This window comes from Episyrphus balteatus, chromosome 3 (genome assembly GCF_945859705.1).
Source record: "Episyrphus balteatus chromosome 3, idEpiBalt1.1, whole genome shotgun sequence".
Lineage (NCBI taxonomy): Eukaryota > Metazoa > Arthropoda > Insecta > Diptera > Syrphidae > Episyrphus > Episyrphus balteatus.
Genome location: NC_079136.1, coordinates 62,095,156 through 62,108,600, shown reverse-complemented (window position 1 = coordinate 62,108,600; position 13,445 = coordinate 62,095,156). Strand labels below are relative to the sequence as shown.

Here is a 13,445-nt window from a genome sequence, read left to right as displayed (position 1 = left end):
AAAATATAATAAATTTATTTAATATGTAAATTAAGTTGAGTTTTGTGACATGAATGAGTGGTAATTTTATTATTCATTAATTTTATAGAATAATATTTTTTGTTTTTTAGTAAATAAAAACCACTTTGATTTTTTGATTCGAATATTACCATTATAAAAATCAAAACAAAGTGAGAAAAACATTCAATCATCAATCCTATTGACAGCATAATAAAAACAAATTCTGTTTTTATTATTTTATTAATTGGTGGGCAAAGGCTAAATTCGCTGTTAACATTGGAAATAAATTTCATAAAAAATACAAATTCAAAATATGTATACATTTTTAAATATCAATCCGAAGAAAAATAAAATAATTTGACATTGAAAAATCCTTTTAAGAACATTAGAATTCTATGTTGTTTTTAAAAACCTTTAAATCTTAATCAAGGGGCACGGTAGTGCCCAGCCAAGTTCTCTAGCAACTTTGGCACTACACCCTTATTTACAGGAAACAACTCAGACCATATTCGACCCCCCTCTAACTTCCACACCAAAGATGCTAGAAATTTCAAACTCGCTACATTTATTGAGCTGGTCAAAACCAAACTCCTCACAAAATTTCAGCCTCTTATGATTAGTAGTTTCTGATATATAGGGCTTCAAAAATCTCAAAAACCGTAACTGATTCACTCACTCACTCACTGACAGATCATCAAAATTATGGAGAACTTCCCGCTAACGTAGAAACTGAAACTTTACAAATTTTACACGGTGATAGGACTTGTTGTGTATACAAAGGGAAAAATCGAAAATTTGAAATTTTCAATTCAGGGGGCGTGGCATCCTCCCATTTCCGCTGAATTTTTATCAATTATTATAGAGCACTTTGACTATCGTAGAATCTTGAAATTTGGTAGAATGGTAGAGCTGGTAGTTAATACAAAGGGAAAAATTTAAAAGTTAAGAATTTCAGCCAGGGGGCGCGGTAACCGCCCATTTTCACTGAATTTTCATCAAATATAGAAATTTTCAATAATTCTACAGCCATATCTTGCAAAAAGTAGTGAAATCACAACAAAACATTACTGTTAAAAAAAGAGCCAAATTCTCCTATATTGAAATTATGCTGGCACAAAAAGTACTGAGATGTAAAAGTGTACCAACATTTTGATTGTTTACTTGGCAATTTTTGAAATAACTTTTAAAATCGGTAATTAAAAGAAAAATTGTCAAGAGGACAATCAAAATTTTATTGATACAAATTTGAACCCAAACTTTAGAACTTGGTACACTTTTACATCGCAGTACTTTTTGTGCCAGCATAATTTCAATATAGGAGAGCTTGGCTCTTTTTTTAACAGTAATGTTTTTGTTGTGATTTACCTTACATCAAAAGCTCTTACAACTTAAGTTCAATTTAAACAGGAACCTTTTTTAAATTTTTTTGATTCTTAAAGAACTTTATTATCAATAAAATATCATACCTAACCAGATTTGTATAAGTAATATTTTAAGACATTTTCTAAGTATATGCTCTACTTACTTTAAATCAAGCATTATTTTTTTTTCCAACTGACTTTGGATTTGAATTCAAAATAAAATGTGGCAACCATAAAAGCCTAAAATAGCGATGTCAAAACTGTGCTAATTAAAAAAATCCATGAAATACCGTAATAAGAGGTTTAAAAACTGTGTTTCATTTGGCAATTTTTGGGACTTTGGGCCAAAATTTTTATTTTTTGACATCTTTTTGACATGAATTTAGCCAAATTTCTAGCTTATATACTGGTTTGAAAAAGAAAAGTTTTTGAAAAACAGCCGCCATTTTCTTCGTATTCTGCATACTTATATACCTTCTAGTTTACTAAGTTTGAATTTTGACACCGAAAAGCACGAAAGGCAATACCGTGCATCGTCCTCGGTCTATGTGTCTATCTGTACACATTCCACAGCCTTAACGAGTGGACAGATTTTCTTCAAATTTGGTACACATGATTTTTATAAAATTCTTTAAGTTTTTTTTTGTCGCTTAGAAAGTGTAACTGAAAACAGCTCTAACCATTTTGATAAAATTTTGCACACGTAATATTCTACCCAGTTGCAATATAACTGCATTTTTGGATTTTCTCAAAAAAGTCATATAGGTAACGAAAAAAACTTTTGGTTGAACAAAAATTTGTCCTCCTTCCGTACATCAACCAAATTTCTTGCAAAAGTTCAAGTTTCGTCAAATTCCAAACCTTTCTACTTTTAATTACTTTGAGGCTCTTAATTTCCCTCTTATAAGGTATATTTTGTTTTGGAACTTTCCAATGGTACCAGAACCTGCAAATGGTGATTTACCTAAAAGTATTTATATGGTAATCTTTTAACGGCAACTATTTAATCCCTTGTCTGGATTATTTTTTATTTTTCACATTGGTCTTATTAGCTAATTCTAAAAATTCTAGAATTCAATCTTAAAATTTCTTTACACATATTTGCCCATAATCCAGAAAGCTCTTCTTGTCTCAATGTCAAATATCTTAGTGATCTATACTTTCTGTTTGCAACCTGAGCAGAGTTCCGAAAACACAAAAATTATAGGCAATGTTAAATATTTAAGTTCGTATTTAAATTGCGAACTCTGATCCACCTTATGATTACTACATATTTGTAAGCTAATTAAAAAGGATTTATCCAGAAAACAAACGAAATCACATAGGTAAATCTTTAGCCTTAAGAAATTTTGATCTCTGATTTTCAAAATTCAAAATAATTTTATCTTCCAAACTTAGGCGTTTCTGAGATTTCTCAAAAAACAAAATAATTACAACCCAGTATAGAAGGGAAATTACAACCCTGATGCTTTTAAAACAGTCCATCATCCATATTTGACCTTAGGTTTCATATTCCAAACCAAAATCTTCTATTCTGTTTTCTTATGAAAATGTGCATAAAACAATCATAGAGCTGCTTACATGCACAAATTCCTTTCAAAAATATATATATGTTCGGTTATCCTTTCAATTAACCAAAAACAAGTTTTACTTGTTTACGTAATCCTTTTCCAAAAATTCTTGCATAACATACTCAATAGTCTGTATACGTACCTATCTTCTTCGTTCGTTCGTCATACTCAATTCGTATACAGTTTCTATTTTATATACGAAAAAGGACTTCATACTACTATATAGTTAAACTCTAAAGGACTAGTATATGAAGAACTTGATTACTATAAACCTGCTGACGAACCCTTTAACTTTCAGTTCAGCAGGAAAATCAATTGAACGAATCGATTTTACGTCCGTCTGACAACAGACAACGTTTTATATCGATTTAAGGAGTATATCGACGAGATGGTTAGGGAAGGAAGGATATTCTACTACAGCACCATGACTCTTTTAAAACAGCAACAACAATGATGATGATGATGTAGTAGAGAGTTGCAGTAAAACTCTTCACTATGAAAATATTTGTTATTGTCATGTTATATTATTATCCTTTGCCTCCTTCAAAGAGAAAAAGAATGAATTTTTCATTATTACAACAAAAACAACAACAAAGAAATATTTCATACACTTTTGTGTGCTTTAAAATACCGATTACCTTACTTACGTACCAAACTAACCTGCAGCAATTTATAGTTACCAACATTTACAACAGCCAGAAATGTATTGTATAAGGACTTTATAGCAGTTAAATGCAGCAACTCAATATAGTATTGTCCGATTTTCAAAAACGATTTACACCGAATAAAGTGCCCTTGTGTGTGGTTAAATTTTTAATGACATTCAACATTTTTGAGTGAAGTGCATTCATATCAATGTAACTATACAAATATTTTTATTTCACACATTTGATTAAATAATAACAACGCAAAGTTGGGAATTTAAATTTGAAAAATGTTCATTATTATTGACACTGACACTAATAAAAATTTTTCCAATGAATTGCATATAATTTGAAACAGTTGTTATTTGCAAATAACAGTGTATGTCAGTTTATTTCAGTTTCCAGGATAATTGTGGTGATTTATTCAAATTGAGTAGTTGTTGTTTTTAGCGATTTTTTAGGTGGAATTTATTTTTGATAGACAGTTATTCTGTCATTAAGTCACTTTAGGTAAATAGAATTCTTAAAATTCTTTTAATTAATCGGATTTAAACGTTTTAAGTTTTCATTAAAACTTTGATTAATGGCATTAAGTTTTGCATTTAGTTCGGAAAAAAATATTTACTAATCTTTCAACTTCTCTATGATTCTACCTCTCCAAGAGTGAAGCACCCCTTAAAGACGAGGAAATAAACGATTTTTATATTGACCTATAAAGTATTAAAATCAAATTGCTTCTGTGGAGCAACTTAAGTTAAAAAAAAAATGACAATATTAGGAAACCGGTCTGCAAGAGCTCCAATTTTGTCAATCATTTTTTCCAGATGGTGCGTGTACTAAACATATTTTAGACTTTAAGAGTAAAAAAATGAAGCTTTTGTCGTATTGTTTTTAAAAATTTAAATTAAGGCTTTTCAGAATAAAAATAGGTCAAAAAGAATGAAAATAATATCAAAAGGCTGTGTCGCTATTTTCGAAAAAAAAACCTTTACAAACTTCTTTAAAGTCGTTTTCGAAAAAATTGCAATACAAAACTAGCAATGTTATACGAAAGGTATCTGTTCTAGGTGTGATTACCAAATTACCAAAAAAAAAAATTAAGAATCATCGGTAGGGGAGAGTGGGGCCAAATGTAACACTTTTTTCTAAAATCGATGGTTCTCCTACAAATTTGAAAGTGGGTCAACCAGACCTTTTTTAAATTAAAGACCCATGTTTTAGCTCCAAGATCCATCATAAAAATTTAGCAAAACATAACGGTAATGTTGAAAAATAAAGCTTCCAAAAAAAAAATCGTGTTGTTTCAACTTACCCCACATACGGGGCAAAGTGTAACACATACCGGGGTAGGTTGTACCAAGAACTAAAAATAAGAGAAAAATACCTTTATTTGTTTATATTTATTTATTTTTAATTAATAACAATAAAAACAAACCTCAGTCATGAAATTTTGGTGCAAATTTGTAAAAAGTGGAGCAAATCCAAGATTTCCAGAGAAAATTTGACAGTAGTCTTAAATAAAAGTTATTCGAATTCATAAATTGTTATATTTGCTATAAGCTTTATGAATTCAAGTGGTGGTTCAAAAATGTGTTTCCAATTTCAAAATAAATACAAATTCAATTACAAGCATTCATATTCAGGGTTGTAAATTATATTAGGTAAACAATTTTTCAGTATAGGTAGGTTTTTACATGGTACAACTTGCCCCGGAAAAATGTTACAACTAGCCCCAGCATGAAATTTGGCACATAAAATCAATTTAAAAAAAAAGCGAAACTGATATAGACATAACATATACACGCAATTTGAGCCAAAACACAGTTGCATATAACAAAAAAACACTTAGCACTCTATCTTTTTCGGGTAAAGAGGTAGACCAAAAATAAAATTAAAAAAAAAAGTTACAAACATGCATTTTTTAGGCACCACTAGTGTACCTTCTCACCCTGTCGTCTAATCTTCATCTGAAGAAAATGTGCCGGTAGATATGCAAAAATTGAGCATTTTTCTCCTTTACGCGTTTCTTAATATTGAAAGGAACATCGCTTTTTTTAGCTGTTAATTCTTACCCCTGTTACATTTAGCCCCACTCTCCCCTACCAAATTTGATGAGATTTCGTAAGCACAGTGATGTTAGAATGAATCCAAAAACCTACGAATTTTTTTTTATTCAAAACAGTTTTAAGACCAAAATATTTAATTTTTGTATGAAAATAAGGAAAGTTGTCGATTTATTACATATCAAGTCAAATTCGACTTTATTTTCAAAATATTACTTTTTTCTTTTCATTGAAAATAAACACTATCCCAAATAGGAATAAGATCGAAAGACCGAACTCCTTTTAGGTATCAGTCTAGCTAAAGTTCTAACTTATATACTGTTTTGAAAAAGAAAATTTAATTTAAATACTTATTTTGGGCGCCATTTTGAAGCCGACATTTTTGATGAAAAAACCATAATCCCTTTTTTGTCAATGGTTACCATGCAATCGATTTCTGACACCAAAAGTAAAAAACGCTGTTACATAGGCGGGATGTCAAGAAAGATCCAATTACTTCTTCATGCAAGCACCAAATCTATAATCAAGTAAGATACGCTTGCCGTTTGTTAAAAAAAAAAAAACTAAAATTGAATTTTTCGATTTGTAAAATGCCTGAGGTCTCAAGGTGAGGTCTCAAGGTGAGGTCTCAAGGTGAGGTCTCAAGTGAAAAATTATAATAATGAATTTTCAGTGAATTGGAAAATTTTTAAAAGTAAAAAATGTTTTTATAATTTTTTTGAACATTGACCTCAAATAGCTTTAGAATGGTTAGATTATTGAAAAAATTTAATAAGACTTTTTTTGTGGAACAATCAATTTCCTACAAGAATATGTCTTGCGCGTTTGATTATTATAATTTTTCAATATGTTACAAAATTAAGAACAAAAAACGAATTTTGGACCTAAAAAAGTATCTATTAAACGGTTAGATAAACGAAAAAAGTTAAAAAAAAGCCTTTTTTGTAGAGCGTTCAATTTCCTACAAGAATATGTAAAGAAATTTGCTAAAAAGTCAATTAATAAAAGAATGATTTTTTTTTTACTAGAAGCTTGATGTAAAAATGGAAAATTGCGAAGCGGAGGACCTTCCCATTAATATAAAGAGCTCATATTTGGTGTGTATATTCAGCGGTGTCTAGCAATCGATTTTTTTGACCCACCCTAGAGCACCAGTACTCGCTATTCTTAATAAAAAAAAAAATAAATTTGTCGGACGAAGACTCCCAGGACTCCCTTTGCAGGAGATAATTGAGAAGAATAAATAAACAGTTTTTAAGTTAAAGCCAATGTCGCAGAAAAGTGGTATCATTTTAAGATGGAAACAGGTCAAAATACATTATTCACATCTTTCTTCGACGTTTCAAGCAAAAAAAAAAACGCGTGAAACACTAGAGTTTTTAATGGATGCTCATTTTACTAGTACTATAATACTCACAAAAAATGGTTGTACAACCAAAAATTTGTTAAAACCTATGGTCCAAAAATTATCAAGTGAATGTTAATTGCATTAGTTACAAATTTTCTGAAAGAATTTGAAAGGCTTTACAAAAATAAATAAATAAAAAATTTGCTACAATCGTATTTAGTACCCCGTGGAGTAATCTTAAGTTCAATGGATTATTATTCGTCTTGTTTCGAATCCCAGCTTCCACCACCTAAAAATTTTTTTTTAGGGAAACAGCCTCAAGTGAAAAATTGACAAGGCCTCCAAGAGTATAATTGTAATTAAAAAGTGTTTGCTGTCGGCATTCTTGTAAACTTAATAACACGTTATTAGTCACAAGATCTTCATGTTTTATCGTTCCACAAATTCATTAATTTATAATGAATAAAAAATGTTTGGTATAAGTAGTATCATTGGACCAAAACAAACATCATTTACGGCTGATCTAGAAGCTATACTCAGAACCATTTGATCAATTCAGAAGTTGTTCTCACAGACTGTCACAAAGTTGATCAAATAAAGTAACTACCAGCTCCTTACAAAACTGTCAATCAGAAATATCGATCAAAATTATTTGCATTAATTTACAGTATCGAAGTCCAAAACTTTTTTAAGACAACAATTACCACAAATAGTTTCAAACAACTAAAAACATAAACAAAACCCTTTGTCATCGTTTAAATTAAATTCAATATTCCTATAAGCTTTTTGCACTCTCATTATTACTGTCCATCCTTTTAAGTATCAAAATTCAATTAAAATAACTTTGCGCACCAAATTTGAAATTTTATAGTCCAAAAAAAAAAAACTAAGGTTTTAGTTTTGCTTTTTATCGTCGTAAAAAACATCACTTGTCCTTTTTTTTCAAAGTTTGAGTTTGAGTCCTGCAAAAACTGTTAATTGTTTTTTTTTTTATTTTTTTTTTAAATTGGGTTAGAATATTCTCTCTCCTCCTCGAAAGAAAAAAAATATAAATTAAAATAAACTTTGTTTTCTCATCAACTTTCCACTCGGTAAATATTTCATGCATACAACTTGTTGGAACCTTCTGATATAGAGAAAACCTAACTCTATTTCAACCTTGTAGTTATCTTTACCTATCTTATACATTTTTTTTTTTTTTGTGAACGACAAAACTTGCAGAATTCCAAAACACTCTTCTAGATGCATCTAATAACAGAGAAGAAAAATATGTGTATACCCTGTGGATTTTACACACTCCACTCAACAGATATATTTTTTAACAACAAAAAAAAACTTTTATACATTTCCAAGTCTGCACGCTTCCTTGATGGGCTTTCTTTTTCTCTGTAAAGGAAGGATGGTGGTTTTTTTGTATTTGTATTCGATATTCTGTAAGAAGAAAAGAGTTTTCACGCCAAGTCACCGCACGTATCTCATCCTGTTTTATTAGCAATTTCTCCTTGTGAATAGGTTACTGTTATTTGTTTTTACTTTCCTTTTTTTTTTGTTGCTTTTGTTTTAAGACTTCTTATTTATACTGACGTCCTTCATTTGGTTTTCTGTTTCTTTCTATTCTACGTTTTGTTTCCCAGTTTTCATAAAAGTTTTTACATTAGGCAAACTATGTTCTGGGCTATAGGGAAATACAAAATAGGAACGTAGTAAATGTGGTTGCCAACTGAGTGGAAAATTAATTTTCTATTTTTTTTTTTTAATAATTTTACTAGGATGTGTAATCTTTTAAAACAAATTGTAAATCGTTTTTTATCTTGTTTTATAAAAAAAAATTTAAAGAAATTTGAGGAAAGTTAGATTTTAACTGCTTTATTTGTTAAAGTTTATTTTAGAAATCATTCTTCCTAATTTTCTATCTTCTCTTAATAATTTTGAAAGACTTCAATATAAGCCTTTAGTTCTCATAAGACTCATATTTCAATAAAACTGAGTAGGTAACTATTTTTTTTTTTTTTTTCAATTATTAATATCACCCAAGTTGGCAACCATCAAACTAAGCATAATCCTAAGGTACTATTGCCGGTTCTACTTTTTTTTTTTTAGCTTGAGATAAGTCTCGTTATACTCGCTATACGGTATACATTGTTATTGTTGGCTTAGAAGTTCTTTTAATAATAATCCGCCACACTATACCGGATATGAGGACAAGAACAAGGAAGTAAAAACGTTTTCTAAAAACGAGAGAGGAGATATGGAAAAAAGGGAAGAAGGTTTTTCTATTATATAGATACAAACATAGGGTAGGATGGTATAAGAGTGCGCGGTTGATAAGAGTGCGCAAAGCGATTTTCTACGGTTTGAAAGGGAATATAAGACTGAATGCACTTATTTTGGAAAGATCTAAGTGAGTTTGATCTGCTGTCAAAATTTCATGCAAATGTGTTTGTAAACAGAGGTGCTAGTTAAGTTTATGTTTTTTAGCACTTTTTTTTCCAATTTTTCTTGCCAAACAAACTAAATTTTCCGCTTAACAACAAAAAATAACAATAAACAAAGTATAAAACATTGAAAAGTCAACAAAAAGAAACATTTGAGGAACACGTAAGATTGGTCATAAAGTGCATTGTGAAATACATATATATTCTTCGATTATATTTCTGGACGTGTAAGAGTGCGCACCATGATGATGTATAAGAGTGCGCGGGTTAAAAGAGCAGTAAATGCTATCCAAGGCTTCAAAATAACTGGCATTTGTCCATATACCAGCAAACAGCAGCTAGAAAAAGCAATTCCAACCAAAAAGAAACCAAATACAAGTTTTACAAAAAACAAGCGAATGAAAGTAACTAGGAAATATTGAAATTTTCTCGGAACCATTAATCGAAGACTAAATTGATTGTTCCTCATGCAAGGAGTGATGGATTGAAAAATACTCTGTTTATTTAAAGATAGGCAGTTTTATTTGCAACTTTTGTGCGAACTTACACCTGTACGCAGCTGCGCACTCTTACAAACTAAGCCGCGCACTCTTACACAATAGGATGTATAAGAGTGCGCAAATGACCTAACGTGGTATTTTGTTTATAACTTTTGAATTAATACATTTTTGTTACCAGTTTTAAGTTTTTTTGGTTGCTTTGATTATAAACAAAAAACTATATATAAAAAAAGTAGTTAAATTCTTTTTGTTATTGTTTTATTTGGTGTTTTGTCTAAAATGCGCACTCTTATACCACCTTACCCTATACACTATTATAAGGCAATAAATAGGACTTAGGCAGTGAAAGTTTTCATAATAATATATCCCACCACTCTTAAGCGGTAAGATAATATCATATAGTGTGAGGTTTTATTTAATTAATTTTAGCTGTGTATATAATAATTTTTTTTTTTTTTATGGGATACGTAATGTGGGGGAGTAGAGTAGAAATTATATGCCCTCATTATATTTACGGAAGACAAAAATTAATTATAATTTGTTTGTAATTGAAGAGGTCTTAGCTCTTAAGATAAAGTTGAGAGATGACGATATAATATGGAATGTATTCAAAAAAGAAGCGGGAATAGTGAAGTTTTGGCACGTTTTCGTGTATTCTATATGAATTTTTTGTTGGTTATTGATCAATATTATGAATAAAATTGAATGGTATTTATTATTAATTAAAAGAATATAAACCATCGATGTATAATATTTATTGATTGTAAAGATGTCTATCATAGAGTTATTTAGAAGAGTTCTTTATAAGGAAATATTATAAAGTTTTGAGTTGAAATATTGAACAAAGTATCATTTGACTGGTGTTATTTAAACATGCGACTTCATTTAGAAATGTTTTAACAATATAAACTAGATAATTATACTGTATGGCAAGTTATCTATTTAAGTTTCTAAATCAGATATTTTTGCATGTTTTAACCCTTTGTTTTCCGGTGGTTACAATAAGAAACCACCTTTTAAACTTTATTTTTTTACTTTTTATCCCAATTAAATATATCAGCAAATACCTAGCTCAGAAGTTTACTAATATAATGATATTTATTAGTGCAATGGATATATTTTTTCTGGCGCGATATTCAAGAAATATTTAAAGTTTTTTCAACGTTTTTTAATTTTTTTGAGAAAAAAATTGCTCCGGGCAACAAAGGGTTAACTAAAAAACACTAGATAGAAAGTAAAGTTTTCAAGACTGGTTTTATTATTTTAACAACGTTCAATTTAAATTTAGTTGATAAGTAACATTAATCTGGTATGAATTGTTTAAGCTTTTTTCGTAGAAAAAAAAATGTTACGCATACACCCCAGTGACCCACGTTTACAATTGTTTTTGCCGATTTGTTTATTATTTACTAATTATATTTTACTAGTTATTTAAAATATTTGGGTTAAATTTTAAGCGTTGGAGTTCAGATGTACCACAAGATGTGACTTGTTACTGTTTTGTCAAAAAAACAAAATCCAGAAAATTATCTAAAATCGTTCCGATTAAAAAGCAAAAAAAAGTGAAAAAGTGCAAAAATTGTGGAAATTTCTAAGAAAATGGAACTGAAACCTCAAAATTTTTGTACCAAACTTGTCTAGTTCATTTGTCCATCTTTTGTCACCCAAAATTTTCGTTTATTCACCCTTCAAAAATTTTAGAGCAAATTCTTTTTTTTTATAGGAATTCTGAAAAATGAAAAATCAAATTTTGAGGAAGACGTATAAAACCAATTGTAATCGTTTTTGTCCACCTCGAGTTCTATATGCATCGTTTTTACACCATACGTTTAGGAGATATTCAAAACACAATTTTTTTACTGGAAAATTCAAAGTCACCCTAAACGTAGGGAAGACTTTTGACTTTTCAGTACGAAATTTGTTATTTCAATATCTCCAAAACGTAGTGTGGACAAAAGACGAATTTTGGTTTGTATCCAATTTTGGAGGAGGGCAAAAGATTGCCGTTTGAATTTTGAAAAAAAAAAAAAAAAAAAATTTTGGGGTTTTTGAAATATTCAGTAGGATATAACTACACTGTGCTGTAACTTTTGTATGGAATTTTGAAAAATTGGTTTTTGAATATCTTCTAAACGTGTGGTGGATTTTTGGTTAATATCCATTTCTCGAGGTGGACAAACGATTGCCGTTTGAATTTTTGAGAAAACAAAAAAAAAAATCATTTTTGAGGATTTGAATATCTCGGTAACGGAGGGTGGACAAACTATAATTTTTATACGTCTATTTTAAAAACGTGTGTCTACAATCCAGACCTTCACAACTGACAAGCAAGGAATAAGTAAGTTAAGTCCTCTTCTATCGACCCATCATCGAAACCTAAATATAAAATGATTTTATTATTGCCAACCTACATTATAGATAATTCCTATAATGACATTTTAGCTGTGACCGTGGGAACCACATAAATCAATCCAAAAACTCTGCATAAGAAATACCAAAATCAGTTTTTGTATGTTTGGTTGGTGTTTGTTTGTATGTGTGTTGTGTTCCGCACAATATACACAACACAACTGATGTTATTCTGTTCCATAAATCTCCCGACGCTAATGCAAAGGATATTGATTTTATCAATTTTCAAAACGGAAAACCAATATGACAAAGTGTGATAAATGTTTTATGTTGATTTGCAGACCGAGATATTGAAAAAGGGGGGGGGACGACGTGATTCAAACATTAAATTTTGTGTGCTGCGGGTCGATGGGGGTATAAAAGGCGAGTGTGCACCCCAACAAAAAAAAAACAGCAATAAATGGGGTTGTGGTGACTTTTCAGTGAGCGGGGGTACTATACCGTTACCGTATTATATTTGGCGATTGGATAAAATGGATGAATGGATAAATCAAGCAAAAGTTGGTTATATTCCAGCGATACATCATTTGAGATGAACATGATGTTCCAGCTTATATTATATGTATAATGGAGAATGTTCGGGTGCAGATTCGGGTTTTTCGGTTTAAATAAATTATAAATTTTTAATCCTTTCTTCCGTAGGTACACATATAATGTATAGATGTGGAAAATATTTATGAGACCACAATATGGTAAACCAAATGCGACTGAATTTAGAATGAAGGATTAATGAAGGAAAAGGAATTGATGATGGGTTTAAAAGCGAAAAACGTCTGCTTTTTGCTTTTGATATGTATAGAATACTTTATTCAAATAGGGAAAATAATGCATTAGTGAAATTTTTACTCTAGAAAGCATGAAGCATTTCGTTAATGGTATTAATTAGTCTTTGAATATTAGCTATTAGCTTTATTTTGTTTGTGCTTGAAAAAGCTGATACGAAATTGAGAGTTATGAAAATATAAATGTAATAAATTCCGTGTTTTAGTGGTACGCCGTATTTTACTGAGAAAACATTTTTATGCGATAAACAGCAATAAATAGATATTTTTATTTATTTTTAAATATCCTTTTTTGTTGAATGATCAAAAATGTACATATAAGTTTAAAAAAA

General features: G+C 29.8%; 1 protein-coding gene across 1 annotated transcript in view; it reads right to left on the bottom strand.

Moving 5' to 3' along the window:
- Positions 1 to 13,445, bottom strand: part of LOC129916967 (neurotrimin) — a 273,699-nt gene that overhangs the window by 243,501 nt on the left and 16,753 nt on the right. The gene's annotated exons all lie outside the window — the stretch shown is intronic.